Consider the following 16,519-nt stretch of genomic DNA (forward strand, 5'->3'; position numbering starts at 1 on the left):
AGTAAGTGAGGGTCAGACTGTGTATTGTACAGTAAGTGAGGGGTCAGACTGTGTATTGTACAGTAAGTGAGGGGTCAGACTGTGTATTGTACAGTAAGTGAGGGGTCAGACTGTGTATTGTACAGTAAGTGAGGGGTCAGACTGTGTATTGTGTTGAGGGGTCAGACTGTGTATTGTACGTAAGTGAGGGTCAGACTGTGTTTGTGACAGTAGTGAGGGTCAGACTGTTGTATTGTACGTAAGTGAGGTCAGACAGTACTGTGTAGTGTAAGTGAGGAGTCAGACTGTGTTTGTACAGTAAGTGAGGGTCAGACTGTGTATTGTACAGTAAGTGAGGGGTCAGACTGTGATTGACTGTTGTATTGTTTGTACAGTAAGTGAGGGTCAGACTGTGTATTGTTACAGTAAGTGAGGGGTCCCGACTGGTGTATTGTAGCAGTACAGTAAGTGAGGGCAGACTGTGTATTGTACAGTAAGCTGAGGGTCACCTGTGTATTGTAACAGTAAGTGAGGGTCAGACTGTGTTATTGTACAGTAAGTGAGGGGTCAACTGTGTATTGTACAGTAAGTGAGGGTCAGACTTGTGTATTGTACAGTAAGTGAGGGTCAGACTGTGTATTGTACAGTCGTGGGGTCAGACTGTGTATTGTACAGTAAGTAGGGTCAGACTGTGTATTGTACAGTAAGTGAGGGTCAGACTGTGTATTGTACAGTAAGTGAGGTCAGACTGTGTATGTACATAAGTGAGGTCAGACTGTGTATTGTACAGTAGTGAGGGTCAGACTGTGTATTGTACAGTAAGTGAGGGGTCAGACTGTTGTATGTATTTGTACAGTAAGTGAGGGGGTCAGACTGTGTATTGTACAGTAAGTGAGGGGTCAGACTGTGTATTGTACAGTAAGTGAGGGGTCAGACTGTGTATTGTACAGTAAGTGAGGGGTCAGTCTGTGTATTGTACAGTAAGTGAGGGGTCAGACTGTGTATTGTACAGTAAGTGAGGGGTCAGACTGTGTATTGTACAGTAAGTGAGGGTCAGACTGTGTATTGTACAGTAAGTGAGGGGTCAGACTGTGTATTGTACAGTAAGTGAGGGGTCAGACTGTGTATTGTACAGTAAGTGAGGGTCAGACTGTGGTATGTACAGTAAGTGAGGGGTCAGACTGTGTATTGTACAGTAAGTGAGGGGTCAGACTGTGTATTGTACAGTAAGTTGAGGGTCAGACTGTGTATTGTTACAGTAAGTGAGCGTGGTCAAGGACTGTTGTATGTACAGTAAGGAGAGGTCAGAGTCTGTGATTGCTACAGTAAGTGAGGGGTCAGACTGTGTATTGTACAGTAAGTGAGGAGTCAGACTGTGTAATTGTACAGTAAGTGAGGGTCAGACTGTGTATTGTACAGTAGTGAGGGTCAGACTGTGTATGTACAGTAATGAGGGTCAGACTTGTATTGTACAGTAAGTGAGGGGTCAGACTAAGTGTCAAGTGTACAGGTCAGAATTGTGTAAGGGGTCAGACTGTTGTATTGTAACAGTAAAGTGAGGGGTCAGCTGTGTTGTACAGTAGTGAGGGGTCTGTGTATGTACAGTAAGTGAGGGGTCAGACTGTGTATTGTACAGTAAGTGAGGGTCAGACTGTGTATTGTACAGTAAGTGGAGGGTCAGACTGTGTATGTACAGTAAGTGAAGGAGTCCGACTGTGTATTGTACAGTAAAGTAGGGTCAGACTGTTGTTTGTACAGTAAAGTGAGGGGTAGACGTGTATGTGCAGTAAGTGAGGGTTCGTGTATTGTACTGTAGGGGGTCAGACTGTGTTTGTACAGTAAGTGAGGGTCAGACTGTGTATTGTACAGTAAGTGAGGGGTCAGACTGTGTATTGTACAGTAAGTGAGGGGTCAGACTGTGTATTGTACAGTAAGTGAGGGGTCAGACTGTGTATTGTACAGTAGTGAGGGGTCAGCTGTGTATGTACAGTAAGTGAGGGTCAGACTGTGTATTGTACAGTAAGTGAGGGGTCAGACTGTGTATTGTACAGTAAGTGAGGGGTCAGACTGTGTATTGTACAGTAAGTGAGGGGTCAGACTGTGTATTGTACAGTAAGTGAGGGTCAGACTGTGTATTGTACAGTAAGTGAGGGGTCAGACTGTGTATTGTACAGTAAGTGAGGGGTCAGACTGTGTATTGTACAGTAAGTGAGGGGTCAGACTGTGTATTGTACAGTAAGTGAGGGGTCAGACTGTGTATTGTACAGTAAGTGAGGGTCAGACTGTGTATTGTACAGTAAGTGAGGGTCAGACTGTGTATTGTACAGTAAGTGGAGGGTCAGACTGTGTATTGTAAGTAAGTTGAGGGGTCAGATGTGTATTGTACAGTAAGTGGATGGTCAGTACTGTTATTGTACAGTAGTGAGGGGTCAGACTGTGATTGTACAGACTGTGGGTTGTACAGTAAGTGAAGGGTCAGACTGTGTATGTACAGTGTGAGGGGTATGTGTATTGTCCAGTAAGTGAGGGTCAGACTGTGTATGTACAGAAGTGAGGAGTCCGACTGTGTATTGTAAGTAAGTGAGGGGTCAACTGTGTATTGTACAGGGGTCGACTGTGTATTGTACAGTAAGTGAGGGGTCAGACTGTTTGACTGTGAGGGGTCAGATACTGTACAGTAAGTGAGGGGTCAGTCTGTGTATTGGTACAGTAAGTGAGGGGTCAGACTGTGTATTGTACAGTAAGTGAGGGTCAGACTGTGTATTGTACAGTAAGTGAGGGGTAACTGTGTATTGTACAGTAAAGTGAGGGGTCAGACTGTGTATTGTACAGTAAGTGAGGGTCAGTCTGTGTATTGTACAGTAAGTGAGAGGGTCAGACTGTGTGTATTGTACAGTAAGTGAGGGGTCAGACTGTGAATTGTACAGTAAGTGAGGGTCAGACTGTGTATTGTAAGTAAGTGTCAGGACTGTGTATGTACAGTAGTGAGGGTCAGACTGTGTATTGTACAGTAAGTGAGGGTCAGACTGTGTATTGTACAGTAAGTGAGGGTCAGACTGTGTATTGTACAGTAAGTGAAGGTCAGCAGTAAGTGAGGGTCAGACTAAGTGGTACGTGTATGTACAGTAAGTGAGGGTCAGACTGGTGTATTGTACAGAATGGAGGGTCAGACTGTGTATTGTCAGTAAAGTGGAGGGTCACCAGTAAGTGAGGGGTCAGACTGTGTATGTACAGTAAGTGAGGGGTCAGACGTGTATTGTAAGTAAGGTGAGGGTAAACTGTTATACGTACAGGGGTCAACGGTATTGTACAGCAGTGGGGGTCAGACTGTGTTGTACAGTAAGTGAGGGGTCAGACTGTGTATTGTACAGTAAGAGGGTCAGACTTGTGTATTGTTACAAGTAAGTGAGGGTAGACTGTGTATTGTACAGTAAGTGAGGGGTCAGACTGTGTATTGTTACAGTAAGTGAGGGGTCAGACTGTGTATTTGTACAGTAAGTGAGGGGTCAGACTGTGTATTGTACAGTAAGTGAGGGGTCAGGACTGTGTATTGTACAGTAAGTGAGGGGTCAGACTGTGTATTGTACAGTAAGTGAGGGTCAGGACTGTGTATTGTACAGTAAGTGAGTGGGTCAGACTGTGTATTGTACAGTAAGTGAGGGTCAGACTTGTATTGTACAGTAAGTGAGGGTCAGACTGTGTATTGTACAGTAAGTGAGGGTCCAGACTGTGTATTGTACAGTAAGTGAGGGTCAGACTGTGTATTGTACAGTAAGTGAGGGGTCAGACTGTGTATTGTACAGTAAAGTGGAGGGGGTCAGACTGTGTATTGTACAGTAAGTGAGGGGTCAGACTGTGTATTGTACAGTAAGTGAGGGGTCGACTGTGTATGTACACTAAGTGAGGGTCAGACTGTGTATTGTACAGTAAGTGAGGGTCAGACTGTGTATTGTACAGTAAGTGAGGGGTCAGACTGTGTATTGTACAGTATAGTGAGGGTCCGACTGTGTATTTAAAGTAAGTGAGGGTCAGACTGTGTATTGTACAGTAAGTGGGGGTCAGAATGTGTATTGTACAGTAAGTGAGGGGTTCGGACTGTGTATTGTAAGTAATGAGGGTCAGACTGTGTATTGACAGTAAGTGAGGTCAGACTGTGTATTATACAGTAAGTGAGGGGTCAGACTGTGTATTTACAGTAAGTGGAGGGTCAGACTGTGTATTGTAAAGTAGTGAGGGGCAGACGTGTATTGACAGTAAGTGAGGGGTAGCGTGTGTTTGTACAGTAAGTGAGGGTCAGACTGTGTATTGTACAGTAAGTGGGGGTCAACTTGTGTATTGACAGTAAGTGAGGGTCAGACTTGTAATTGTACAGTAAGGAGGGTCAGACTGTGTTATGTACAGTAAGTGAGGGTCAGACGTGTATTGTAACAGAAGTGAGGGGCAGACGTGTATTGACAGTAAAGTGAGGGGTCTAGACCTGTATTGCAACAGTAAGTGAGGTCAGACTGTGTATTGTACAGTAAGTGGGGGTCAGACTGGTTTATTGTACAGTTAAGTGAGGGTCAGACTGGTGTATTGTAAGTAAGTTGAGGGGTCAGACTGTGTATTGTACAGTAAGTGAGGGGTCAGACTGTGTATTGTACAGTAAGTGAGGGGTCAAACTGTTTTGTACAGTAAGTGAGGGTCAGACTGTGTATTGTACAGTAGTGAGGGGTCAGACTGTGTATTTGTACAGTAAGTGAGGTCAGACTGTGTATTGTACAGTAAGTGAAGGTCAGACTGTTATTGTACAGTAAGGAGGGTCGAGACTGTGTATTGTAGCAGTAAGTAGGGTCAGACTGGTGTATTGTACATGTAAGTGAGGGTCAGACTGTGTATTGTACAGTCAGTGAGGGGTCAGACTGTGTATTGTACAGAAAGTGCGGGGTCAGACTGTGTATTGTACAGTAAGTGAGGGTCAGACTGTGTATTGTACAGTAAGTGAGGTCAGACTGTGTATTGTACAGTAAGTGAGGGTCAGACTGTGTATTGTACAGTAAGTAGGGTCAGACTGTGTATTGTACAGTAAGTGAGGGGTCAGACTGTGTATTGTTACGTAAAGTGAGGGTCAGACTGTGTATTGTAGTTAAGTGAGGGGGTCAGACTGTGTTTGTACGTAAGTGGAGTATTGTATTCGTAAGTGAAGGTCAGACTGTGATGTAACAGTAAGTGAAGGGTCAGACGGTATTGTACAGAAGGGGTCAGACTGTTATGTAATAGTGAGGGTCAGAATGTGATTGTACCGTAAGTGAGGGGTAATGTGTATTGTACGTAAGTGAGGGTCAGATATTGTACAGTAAGTGAGGGGTCAGACTGGTGTATGTACATAAAGTGAAGGGTCAGACTGTGTATTGTACAGTAAGTGAGGGGTCAGACTGGTGTATTGTACAGTAAGTGAGGGGTAGTGTGTATTGTACAAGTATGTGAGGGGTCAGCTGTGTTATTGTACAGTAGTGAGGGTCAGACTGTTGTATTGTACAGTAAGTGAGGGTCAGATGTGTATTGTAAGTAAGTGAAGGGTCAGACTGTGTATTTGTACTAGTGGGGTCAGACTGTATTACAAGTAAGTGAGGGGTCAGACTTGTATTGTACAGTAAGTGAGGGTCAGACGATGTACAGAAGTGAGGGGTAGACTGTGTAATTGTACAGTAAGTGAGGGTCAGACTGTTATTGTACAGTAAGTGAAGTGGTCAGACTGTGTATTGTACAGTAAGTGAGGGTCAGACTGGTTTTGTACAGAAGTGAGGGCAGACTGTGTATTCGTAACAGTACGGAGGTCGACTGTGTATGTACAGTAAGTGAGGGGTCCAGACTGTATGTAAGTAGTGAGGGGCAGGGTTCAGCTGTGTATTGTACAGTAAGTGAAGGGTCAGACTGTGTTATTGTACAGTAAGTGAGGGTCAGACTGTGTATTGTACAGTAAGTGAGGGTCAGACTGTGTATTGTACAGTAAGTGAGGGGTCAGACTGTGTATTGTACAGTAAGTGAGAGGTCAGACTGTGTATTGTACAGTAAGTGAGGGGTCAGACTGCTTATTGTACAGTAAGTGAGGGGGTCAGACTGTGTATGTACAGTAAGTGAGGTCAGACTGTATTGTACAGTAAGTGAGGGGTCAGACTGTGTATTGTACAGTAAGTGAGGGTCAGGACTGTGTATTGTACAGTAAGTGAGGGGTCAGACTGGTATTGTACAGTAATGAGGGGTCAGACTGTGGTTATTGTATTGTACAGTAAGTGAGGGTCAGACTGTGTATTGTACAGTAAGTGAGGGGTCAGACTGTGTATTGTACAGTAAGTGAGGGTCAGACTGTGTATTGTACAGTAAGTGAGGGTCAGACTGTGTATTGTACAGTAAGTGAGGGGTCAGACTGTGTATTGTACAGTAAGTGAGGGGTCAGACTGTGTATTGTACAGTAAGTGAAGGGTCAGACTGTGTATTGTACAGTAAGTGAGGGTCAGACTGTGTATTGTACAGTAAGTGAGGGGTCAGACTGTGTATTGTACAGTAAGTGAGGGGTCAGACTGTGTATTGTACAGTAAGTGAAGGGGTCAGACTGTGTATTGTACAGTAAGTGAGGGGTTCAGGACAGTAAGTAGGTCAGACTGTATTGTACAGTAAGTGAAGGGTCAGACTGTGTATTGTACAGTAAGTGAGGGGTCAGACTGTGTATTGTACAGTAAGTGAGGGGTCAGACTGTGTATTGTACAGTAAGTGAGGGGTCAGACTGTGTATTGTACAGTAAGTGTACAGACTGTGTATTGTACAGTAAGTGAGGGGTCAGACTGTGTATTGTACAGTAAGTGAGGGGTCAGACTGTGTATTGTACAGACATATTTTATCTCTTGTCCTTTCCGTCCCAGGCCCGTCTGTGTATCCATAGCCCCGCCCCCATGCTCTCATTTGGGTCCCCAGGGGCCAGTCACATGGTCACTCAATGGCTGAACAGTTGCTGTTTATTGATTCTCTATGTGAGTGAGTGACAGCCCATCTGCTGCAGAGACTCTTGTCATTGGTTGAGGATCTCACACCCCTGGGTGCCCCGTTGCACATGATCTCAAGTCTGATTCTCCAGTCTCTGCCCAGTAGGATCTCTCACGGGGGGACGGAACCCCCACATATATCCCAAATCCATTAGGCCACAAATCAATAGTAAAACATGTGAGCATAGAGCCAGCATAGAGCCAGCATAGAGCATAGAGCCAGAATGTATTTGAGAGTTGTAGAGCCACATACTAGACCCCAAGGGAAGGTGTCACCCCCAATATTAATATTTTTACTGTTAGTAGTGGCTGGAGGTTGTACATTTGTTACTGGGTCAGGATGAATAGTTGAGACATTGAGTTGAAGTACTTATTACTGTAGTGGGTGGAGCTGGAGGAACAGTTACTGAGCCAAGATGGACAACTAAGATGTTGGGTTGAAGTAGTTATACTGTTGGTTGTGAGTGGAGGTGGTGGAATCATCACTGGGGCAATAAGGACAGTTGAGACATTAGGTTGAAGTACTTATACTGCTAGTGGTGGGTGGAGGTGGTGGACGTGTTACAGGGCAAGATGGACAACTGAGATGTTGGGTTGAAGTACTTATACTGTTGGTTGTGGGTGAAGGTGGTGGAACTGTTACAGGGACAGGAAGGACAGTTGAGATGTTGCGTGGAATTATTTATACTGTTGGTTGGTGGAGCTGTTGGAACGGTTACTGCGGCAAGATGGACAACTGAGATGTTGGGTTGACGTATTTATACTGTTAGTGTTGGGTGGAGGAACAGTTACTGGGGCAAGATGGACAACAAAGTTGTTGGGTTGACGTACTTATACTGTTAGTGGTGGGTGGAGCTGGTGAAGCGGTTATTGGGGCAAGATGGACAACTGAGATGTTGGGTTGACGTACTTATACTGTTAGTGGTGGGTGGAGGTGGAGAACTGTTACTGGGGCAGGAAGGAGAGTTGAGTTGTTGGATGGAGGTACTTGAACAGTTGGTGGAAGGAGCATTTTACTAAAGTATCTGCACAGGTACTGGAGGGTCAGTATCAGTGGCTGGGGCAGGGAGGGAATGATATTGGCTAGTGACGTGGCACAGGCTGGCCAGTGAGAGTCGTGAGGCTAGTGATTGTTGGAGAGGGATGATTGTGCCAATGTGAGGAATGTAGTGGGTGTGTCATGGTGAGGGCAGTGGTGTAACTGGTGGTGGGAATGGGAAGTCACAAGGGGTGGGAGATTAGAAGGATCCAGAGAGTTGAGAGGTGGCATCATGGATTCCCAGCAGTGTGTGGCTAATGGGCTTTATGTGTGGCCAGTGAGTGTCAGTGAGAAGACACAGCTCTAATCTCTATTCCCTGTCCCACCCCTGCCGCAGCCTGTACTTCCCCAGTGTGTCCTGTCATATCCAAAGTCATTGGGTTTTGGACTCCGCACACATTCTATAGATTATAGGGGAATGGTATTCAGTTTATTCCATATCGGGGCACAGTGGGGGGCACTGGTCCTTAATGGGGGCACAGATTCGGTTATACTTCCATGTCCCCCATTATATTCCCTTGTCCCGACACCATGTTGCCCCACTACACTCTGTCCCACTACAAACTACTTGTCACTATTAATACTCACTAGTACTCACTAATACTCACCAATACTCACTAGTACTCACTAATACTCCCCAATACTCACTAATACTCACTAATACTCAGCAATACTCACTGGTACTCACCAATACTCACTAGTGCTCACTAATACTCAGCAATACTCACTAATACTCACGAGTACTCACCAATACTCACTAGTACTCACTAATACTCACTAATACTCAGCAATACTCACTAATACTCACTAGTACTCACTAATACTCACTAATACTCAGCAATACTCACTAATACTCAGCAATACTCACTAATACTCACTAGTACTCACTAATACTCACTAATACTCAGCAATACTCACTAATACTCACTAGTACTCACCAATACTCACGAGTACTCACCAATACTCACCAATACTCACTACACCTCTGACCCCTCTCCTTCTCCAGCCTCTCCATTGTCCCTGTGCTGCTTTTTTTTCTCTCTCTTTCGGTGTCTCCCATAATGGAGAATCATTTTGTGCCTCAGTTCTCTCCCTGTTGGGGTCCCACAAGGCTCCTGGGCCCCTCATTATTATTCCTCTGTCTCTAGACTTCCTTCCTTGGCAAATGAATCAACTCATATACAGAGACTTACACATGATTGACACTGATAAACAGTAATGTAGTGTTTGCTTGGCCTTTATTATCACTTAGTTGCATTAATAGGTAAATCACATAGAAATTCAGCTAAAGAACAAACTTACAGAACAGAATCTCGTGAGTAGCCCTGGGACTGCCTGTGGTTCCCAATGCCCCTCTTTGCTGATTATCATCTCTCCTCTCCTAATCTCAACCCTCAGCTCTTGACTCAGGTCTCTGCCTGTTGATCAGTTGTCTCTGCTTGGCTCTCCCAACTCTCTCCCAACCTTTCTGCTTCTTTTTCCCCATAACATGGAGGACGTGTTTATCAGTTAATTCCACTATTGCCCCATCTCCCCGGCCTTAGGGTTCTCCTTGTATCTCCCCTGACTCCTCATATCCAATAACTATATTATGTCACTTTCACTTATGGAAAATCTCCAAAATAACATCATTTATTACCCACGATGCCACAAAACTCTACTTCTCTCTCTCATCATATCACTCCAGGACTAATGTCCCCACCAGAGACCGGCACCTCTCCAGTCCATAATCAATACTGGCTATACTGGTACCTCTCAGAACCCGCTCCTCCTCTGCCAGTCTCTCTGCCAGTCTCTCTACCAGTCTCTCTGCCAGTCTCCCTACCAGTCTCCCTACCAGTCTCTCTATCAGTCTTTCTGCCAGTCTCTGTACCAGTTTCTCTGCAAGTCCCTCTACCAGTCTCTCTGGGTAGTCTCTTAGTCTTCAACAGTTCTCTTCTATACAGTTCTTTCTATTATAGACATTTCTATAGAGAAGTTTGCCGTCATCTATCCTGGTGCAGCTTCACTGGGCACCATATGCTGCTCAATATTGCCCATCCCCACACTCTGTGTCTCATTCTCCTACCCCTTTAGATTGTAAGCTCTTTTGGACAAGGCCTACTTTACTTCTTGTTTTTCTTTTGGTGTTTTTTATGTTTTCTGGGATGTTCTGTGGATTCACCCATTTATTGTACAGTGCCCAGGAATATGTTGTCATTTTATAAATATGTCTTAATAATAATAATAATAATAATAATATTCCATAGTCAATTCCCCTTCCCCTGATGCCACCTTGTGTTACTATAGCCACTACTACACACTTACACCTCCCATATCATAGTCAGGGCACCTGCTGAATGACAGTCAGGAGATAGAAACTCAGTTACTCACAGTGTGACATGAGAGCGGGTGAGTGGGGTGTAAATCTGCTGATTCGGCTCAGTTTGGCCCCTGACTCATTATACCCGGTCACTGGGGGGCAGAGACTCCACTAAACTTGTCTTTGTGCCAATGGACTGGGGGCTGTTGTTTGGAATTAGGGATGGGTTGAGTTTTCTGGGGAAGAGATTTTCCTTACACGACTCACTTCCTGTTTCCTGGTGGGACACTTATTTGGTCTTTCATGTAATTGGTTTTTTTCCAGCCCAGACCCCAGTGTCTTATACCCACCAATGTCTGGGGGTGCCCCCTCTGTAACCATGGAGACCCCCGTGTCTAGTTATTTACCCCAAATGTAACACGTTAGAGCTGATTATGGGAGTGTGGGGGTAAATGAGCCTGTAGTAAAGACTGGGGGCTACTGGCCATTCAGAAGAACAAGAATATAAATATATATATAGTCACTGGCAATTTGTGTTTGTGACAGTTGTCAGCACTGGGGGGTACAGGGGAGGTACATGGGGGGGGCAGACTGTGCTCTCATCCTATCCTGACTAGATTACTGTAACCTTCTACTAACTGGCCTCCCTAACTGCCATCTCTCCCCTCTACAGTCTGTATTAAACACTGCTGCCAGAATTCTCCTCCTCTCATCCAAAAGGTACAGGCCCCTCCCCCGCTGCTGAAGTCCTTATCATGGCTTCCTAGAAAACAAAGAATAACTTATAAACTCCTCCTCCTCCTCATAACCTTCCCTTCATTCCTCTGCACCTCACTACATCTCATCTCTTGTCTCTCTATATGTTCCTGCCCGAAACCTCCGCTCCTCTCAGAGCAACCGCTTGGTTGTACCCCCCACTACTACTGCTGTTTCCCGTATCAAACCCTTTTCTCTTGCGACTCCTTATATTTGGAATGTCATTCCTGAATCTCTCAGGAGAGAATCCTCCTTCAGTGTTTTTATAACAAAACTCAAAGACTCCCTCTGGGAGCACCTGGATAACAGCTGAACTGGCACTTATATATCAGTGTAACAAACTGTAACTCACAGCACCTTAATACCCCTCTGAATTGTGTCTGTATGTTACTCTCCCATTTAGACTGTAAGCTCTACGGGGTAGGGTCCTCTAGCTGAAGTAAAGTAGGTTGATACCAATTACACCATTACCTGCCTGTGCCACTGCTTCTGTCCCGATTAGAAGCCAAATATCTGTAGTTTCCGTGAGAGTTGTGGACAAATCAGGCTCAAAACCGCAGGTACTTTGCTGCAAGGTTTATTAAACACAACATGTTTCGAGCATTGTGGCTCTTTGTCAAGTGTTCACAGGTGCACATCGTACAAAAACTTTAAATACATTAGACTCCTCCCCTCCACCATCATTGGTAGACAGATTAACTTCACCCAATGGTTAAAAAGTGGTTAAAAGTAATTAAAAGACAAGGTCATCAGAGGTTACTGCTTCGGGGGTTTATTCGCCTAACCTCCATCAGTCCAATCCTTTTTGTGTCAAATTGGTGTCCCCTCCATTTGTGCCAAGTGTCCATTATTAAAAGTCCATATTAAAGTGTCCAAGTTAAAATCCAGGTTATTACACTTTACCCCTTTGTACTGCAATGAAGCCTACAATAAAGAGTCCAAAATTGCTTCAAGTATTCACTTAAGTGATCATTCATTTTATATACTGTAAATAGAGCACACGATAAGCACAAATACATCATATTTACTATTTTGCTTTTCATTTAATTTACCTGCCCTTATAGCGACATTGCCCAGTTTCTCTTACCACTCTGTAGTGCTGTAACTGTAGATTCTTGTTTCTATTCTACTCTGTATCTAAGGGCAGCCGCATATCTCTAGAAAGGATACAAAGTTATATTAGTACACAGGATAGCAACATAGTATACACATTTGGGTTTAACACTTATAGAAAACTTGCAACACTCCATTGGTCGTTCATACCTGCTGGGGCTAAACTGTTCAGTTTCTTTATCCAAACTGCTTCCCTCTGTAATAACAGTTTTCTAACATCCCCTCCTCTTTGTGGTGGCTCTACCACCTCTAACACCAACCATTTTTAACTGGGACACATGATGTTTATTTATGTTAAAGTGTCGTGATACCGGGGTATCATTTGCCGTGCCATTTTTAAAGTTACGAATGTCCCCTTTATGCTCTTTTATTCTCTCTTTCACCTTACGACTTGTTTGTCCCACGTATACTATGCCACACGGGCATTTTAACATGTAGACCACCTGCTCCGTTTCACACGTAGCGTAACTGTGTAGCTGGATGTTACTTCCCTTTGTCGGGTGTTGTACTTTATCCCCTTTATAATGGATGGGCAACATACACAGCTTAGACAAGGAAAGGTGCCTTTAATGGGTTTACCTTTAAACAGTTTCCGCATTCTGCTTATTTTTGGTTCAGCAGGGCAGAGTATATCTCTGACTGTATGGCCTCTTTTATAACAGAATAGTGGTATATCTGTGGTTGTTTTACTTAATATCTTGTCGTTCTGTAAAATAGGCCAAAATTTCTTAACAATTTTCTCCACTTTCTTGCTATGCCTACCGTAAAGGCTCACTAGAGGAATTCTATGATTTTCCTTTTTTCTTTGGTTCTCAATTAATAATGTTTCTCTAGGTATTTTTTCCACCTCTTTTGCAGTAGAGGTCAATCTTTCTCTCTTATACCCTTTCTCTGTGAAGCGTTTAATCAATTCCCCTGCGGCTGTCTGATAACCGTCTTCCTCTGAAGCAATTCTCCTAGCTCGCATAAACTGGCCTTTTGGTATGGCATTAATGCATTTAGGGTTATGAAAACTTGAAGCATTCAAGAGATTATTACGGTCTGTGCTTTTTCTGTACAGATCTGTGCAGATTTTATTGTTCTTTAATGTTAATTGTACATCTAAAAATTAAGGGATTTAACTGCCACCTCTTTAGTAAACTTAATTGTGGGGTGGCTTTGATTTGCTTCTTCCACCATAGTATGGAACTTCTCTATGTCTCCTTCCCAAACTACCAGGATATCGTCCACATATCTTTGGTATGTTACAATGTGTTTTTATATCTATGCTGCAAAAAGAATTTATTTTCTAGATGGTGTACAAATAAATTGGCGAACGCTGGAGCGACCGCCGCACCCATCGATGTCCCCTGGGTCTGCCAATAGTACTCCCCCTTGAACCTAAAGTAATTCTTTTTCAAAACCATAGTAAGGCAATCTAACAGAAAATATATCAGGTTGTTTGGCAGGTTAGTTTCTAGTAGGTACTCTTCTATACACCTTATACCTTCCTCCTGTGGAATAGACGTGTAAAGACTTTCTATGTCAAATGCTACATAAGGTGCAGTTTTCATTCACCCCTTCTAATGTATTGATTTTCCTTAATAATTCCCTTGTATCCTTCAGACAATTAGGTAGTTGTTTAGTCAATGGCTGCAAATAAAAATCCACGTATTTACTCAATGGTTCTAAAACTGAACCTATTCCAGATACGATTAGGGCGACCCGGTGGATTCTCCACAGATTTATGTACCTTTGGCAACAAGTATAATACTGGGACTCTAGGATGGTCTATTGCTAAAAATCTGCTGTTTTTTTACTAATTGTGGCCATTTAACAATGCATCATTTACCATAAACATTATTTCTTTTTTTATATCTTGGGTTGGGTCTCTAGGGATTTTCAAATAATTCCCTGGGGTATCCAGCTGCCTCATCACCTCTTTTTTCATACATACATTTATCCATCACTACTGTGGCGCCTCCTTTATCAGCTTTTTTAATCACTATTTTTTCGTTACTTTTAAGTTTTTCAAGGCTGCTCTTTCCGTTGAAGGATAAATTATGTTTCCCTGTATGTGAGGTTTCAAACTCTTTTTTAACCTCTGAGGTGACCACATATTCAAAAGCACTTAAGGCATCATTATTAACCATAGGTACGAAACTACTGGTCTTTTTAAAAAGGACATGTATCGGTTGCATTTCTACTGGGATCTAATCCTGAATCTATTTTAGGGAAACACATTTTGATCTTCAAATTCCTTATAAATTTTTGAAAGTCAATTTCCCAGGCGATAAAATCAACCTGGTATGTAGGAACAAATCCTAGTCCTTTATTCAGAACTTTTTCTTCAGCAGGAGTAAGGGTATAAGACGAGATATTAAGTATATTGTTTTTTACCTTTATCTCCTCTTCCTGCTCGGATACTGCTCCCTTTGAATTGGTTCCCTTGGATTTCTTCTTTGTTGCTGCTCGTGTGTTCCTCCTAAAAAAGGCACGCTGTAATTGCCACAGGGGTTACTCGTGCTGCTGGTGGAAGGCGTAGAGGTGCTGCTCCTGCTGCTGTCTGACGACCGCTCCCTAGTGTAGCGTGGCTGGTAAGTCGTATATTCGCGCCCCCTCCTTCTGTTGGTGTTCCTTGCGCCGTATCGATATACCGGCTGAACTCTGTCTGGGTAAGGGGCCGGCAGGTCGGTCTGACTCACGGGCTCTTCCCCGTCTTGATAGAACCGCTGCCTTCTCCGCTCCTCTCGCCACGTGTAAACGCGGTTTTCTCTGAAGTCCTTGGCGTCACGCTCGAACTTACGCTGCTTCCTCTCTACTAGCTTTTCTCTATGTCGCAACAAGAGATCAGCGTGTTCGGCCAGGATGTTCTTTGTTACTTCTGTTCCCTCCTTAGCAGTCACCTTTTCTTTCAGGTCTGCAACCTTTAGGCGGACACTTTTCACTTTCTCCTGAAGACGCTCAATTGTCAGGACCAGCAGAGATATGCGGCTGCCCTTAGATACAGAGTAGAATAGAAACAAGAATCTACAGTTACAGCACTACAGAGTGGTAAGAGAAACTGGGCAATGTCGCTATAAGGGCAGGTAAATTAAATGAAAAGCAAAATAGTAAATATGATGTATTTGTGCTTATCGTGTGCTCTATTTACAGTATATAAAATGAATGATCACTTAAGTGAATACTTGAAGCAATTTTGGACTCTTTATTGTAGGCTTCATTGCAGTACAAAGGGGTAAAGTGTAATAACCTGGATTTTAACTTGGACACTTTAATATGGACTTTTAATAATGGACACTTGGCACAAATGGAGGGGACACCAATTTGACACAAAAAGGATTGGACTGATGGAGGTTAGGCGAATAAACCCCCGAAGCAGTAACCTCTGATGACCTTGTCTTTTAATTACGTTTAACCACTTTTTAACCATTGGGTGAAGTTAATCTGTCTACCAATGATGGTGGAGGGGAGGAGTCTTAATGTATTTAAAGTTTTTTGTACGATGTGCACCTGTGAACACTTGACAAAGAGCCACAATGCTCGAAACATGTTGTGTTTAATAAACCTTGCAGCAAAGTACCTGCGGTTTTGAGCCTGATTTGTCCACAACTCTCACGGAAACTACAGATATTTGGCTTCTAATCGGGACAGAAGCAGTGGCACAGGCAGGTAATGGGTGTAATTGGTATCAACCTACTTTACTTCAGCTGAATTGAGTCCTACTGATACCATCTAATTACACAATACCAAGCACATCGATGAATCCCAGCCAGACAGAGTCGGGAGCCTCAACATTCGCATATAGCGAAAAAGAAATCCAGGAGATACTGGAAGGCATAGAGGCAAGTCTTACAATATCTGAGCACAAACCTGAAAACAGAGATTTAGCACGAGAACTGTATAGTTTTCAAAAGAATGAAGTTACTATTAACCTGCATATCTCAACATTGGCACAATATGTAAAGGCAAGATTTATCCCTAGAGGACTAAGGGTTAACCTACAGCCAAACCTGTGTGCAGATGACTCAGTGTTAACCAAACGCTGGGAGGAAATATGCAACAAGTGCAGCCTGGATTTGATGGTCCTGACAATTGAGCGTCTTCAGGAGAAAGTGAAAAGTGTCCGCCTAAAGGTTGCAGACCTGAAAGAAAAGGTGACTGCTAAGGAGGGAACAGAAGTAACAAAGAACATCCTGGCCGAACACGCTGATCTCTTGTTGCGACATAGAGAAAAGCTAGTAGAGAGGAAGCAGCGTAAGTTCGAGCGTGACGCCAAGGACTTCAGAGAAAAACCGCGTTTACACGTGGCGAGAGGAGCGGAGAAGGCAG

At 43.6% G+C, this 16,519-nt stretch overlaps 1 protein-coding gene and 1 long non-coding RNA gene across 3 annotated transcripts in view; one reads left to right on the plus strand and one right to left on the minus strand.

The window, feature by feature from the left end:
• The window catches only part of npr2.S (natriuretic peptide receptor 2 S homeolog), a 78,961-nt gene that overhangs the window by 4,404 nt on the left and 58,038 nt on the right, over positions 1–16,519 (plus strand). The window lies entirely within an intron of this gene.
• LOC121399565 lies at positions 11,660–15,175 on the minus strand. Its single transcript, XR_005965136.1, has 2 exons — positions 14,588–15,175; positions 11,660–12,252 (listed from the first exon to the last, which is right to left on the minus strand). It is a non-coding gene; the product is annotated as an uncharacterized LOC121399565 (long non-coding RNA).

The sequence above is a fragment of the Xenopus laevis genome, chromosome 1S (assembly GCF_017654675.1).
Source record: "Xenopus laevis strain J_2021 chromosome 1S, Xenopus_laevis_v10.1, whole genome shotgun sequence".
Lineage (NCBI taxonomy): Eukaryota > Metazoa > Chordata > Amphibia > Anura > Pipidae > Xenopus > Xenopus laevis.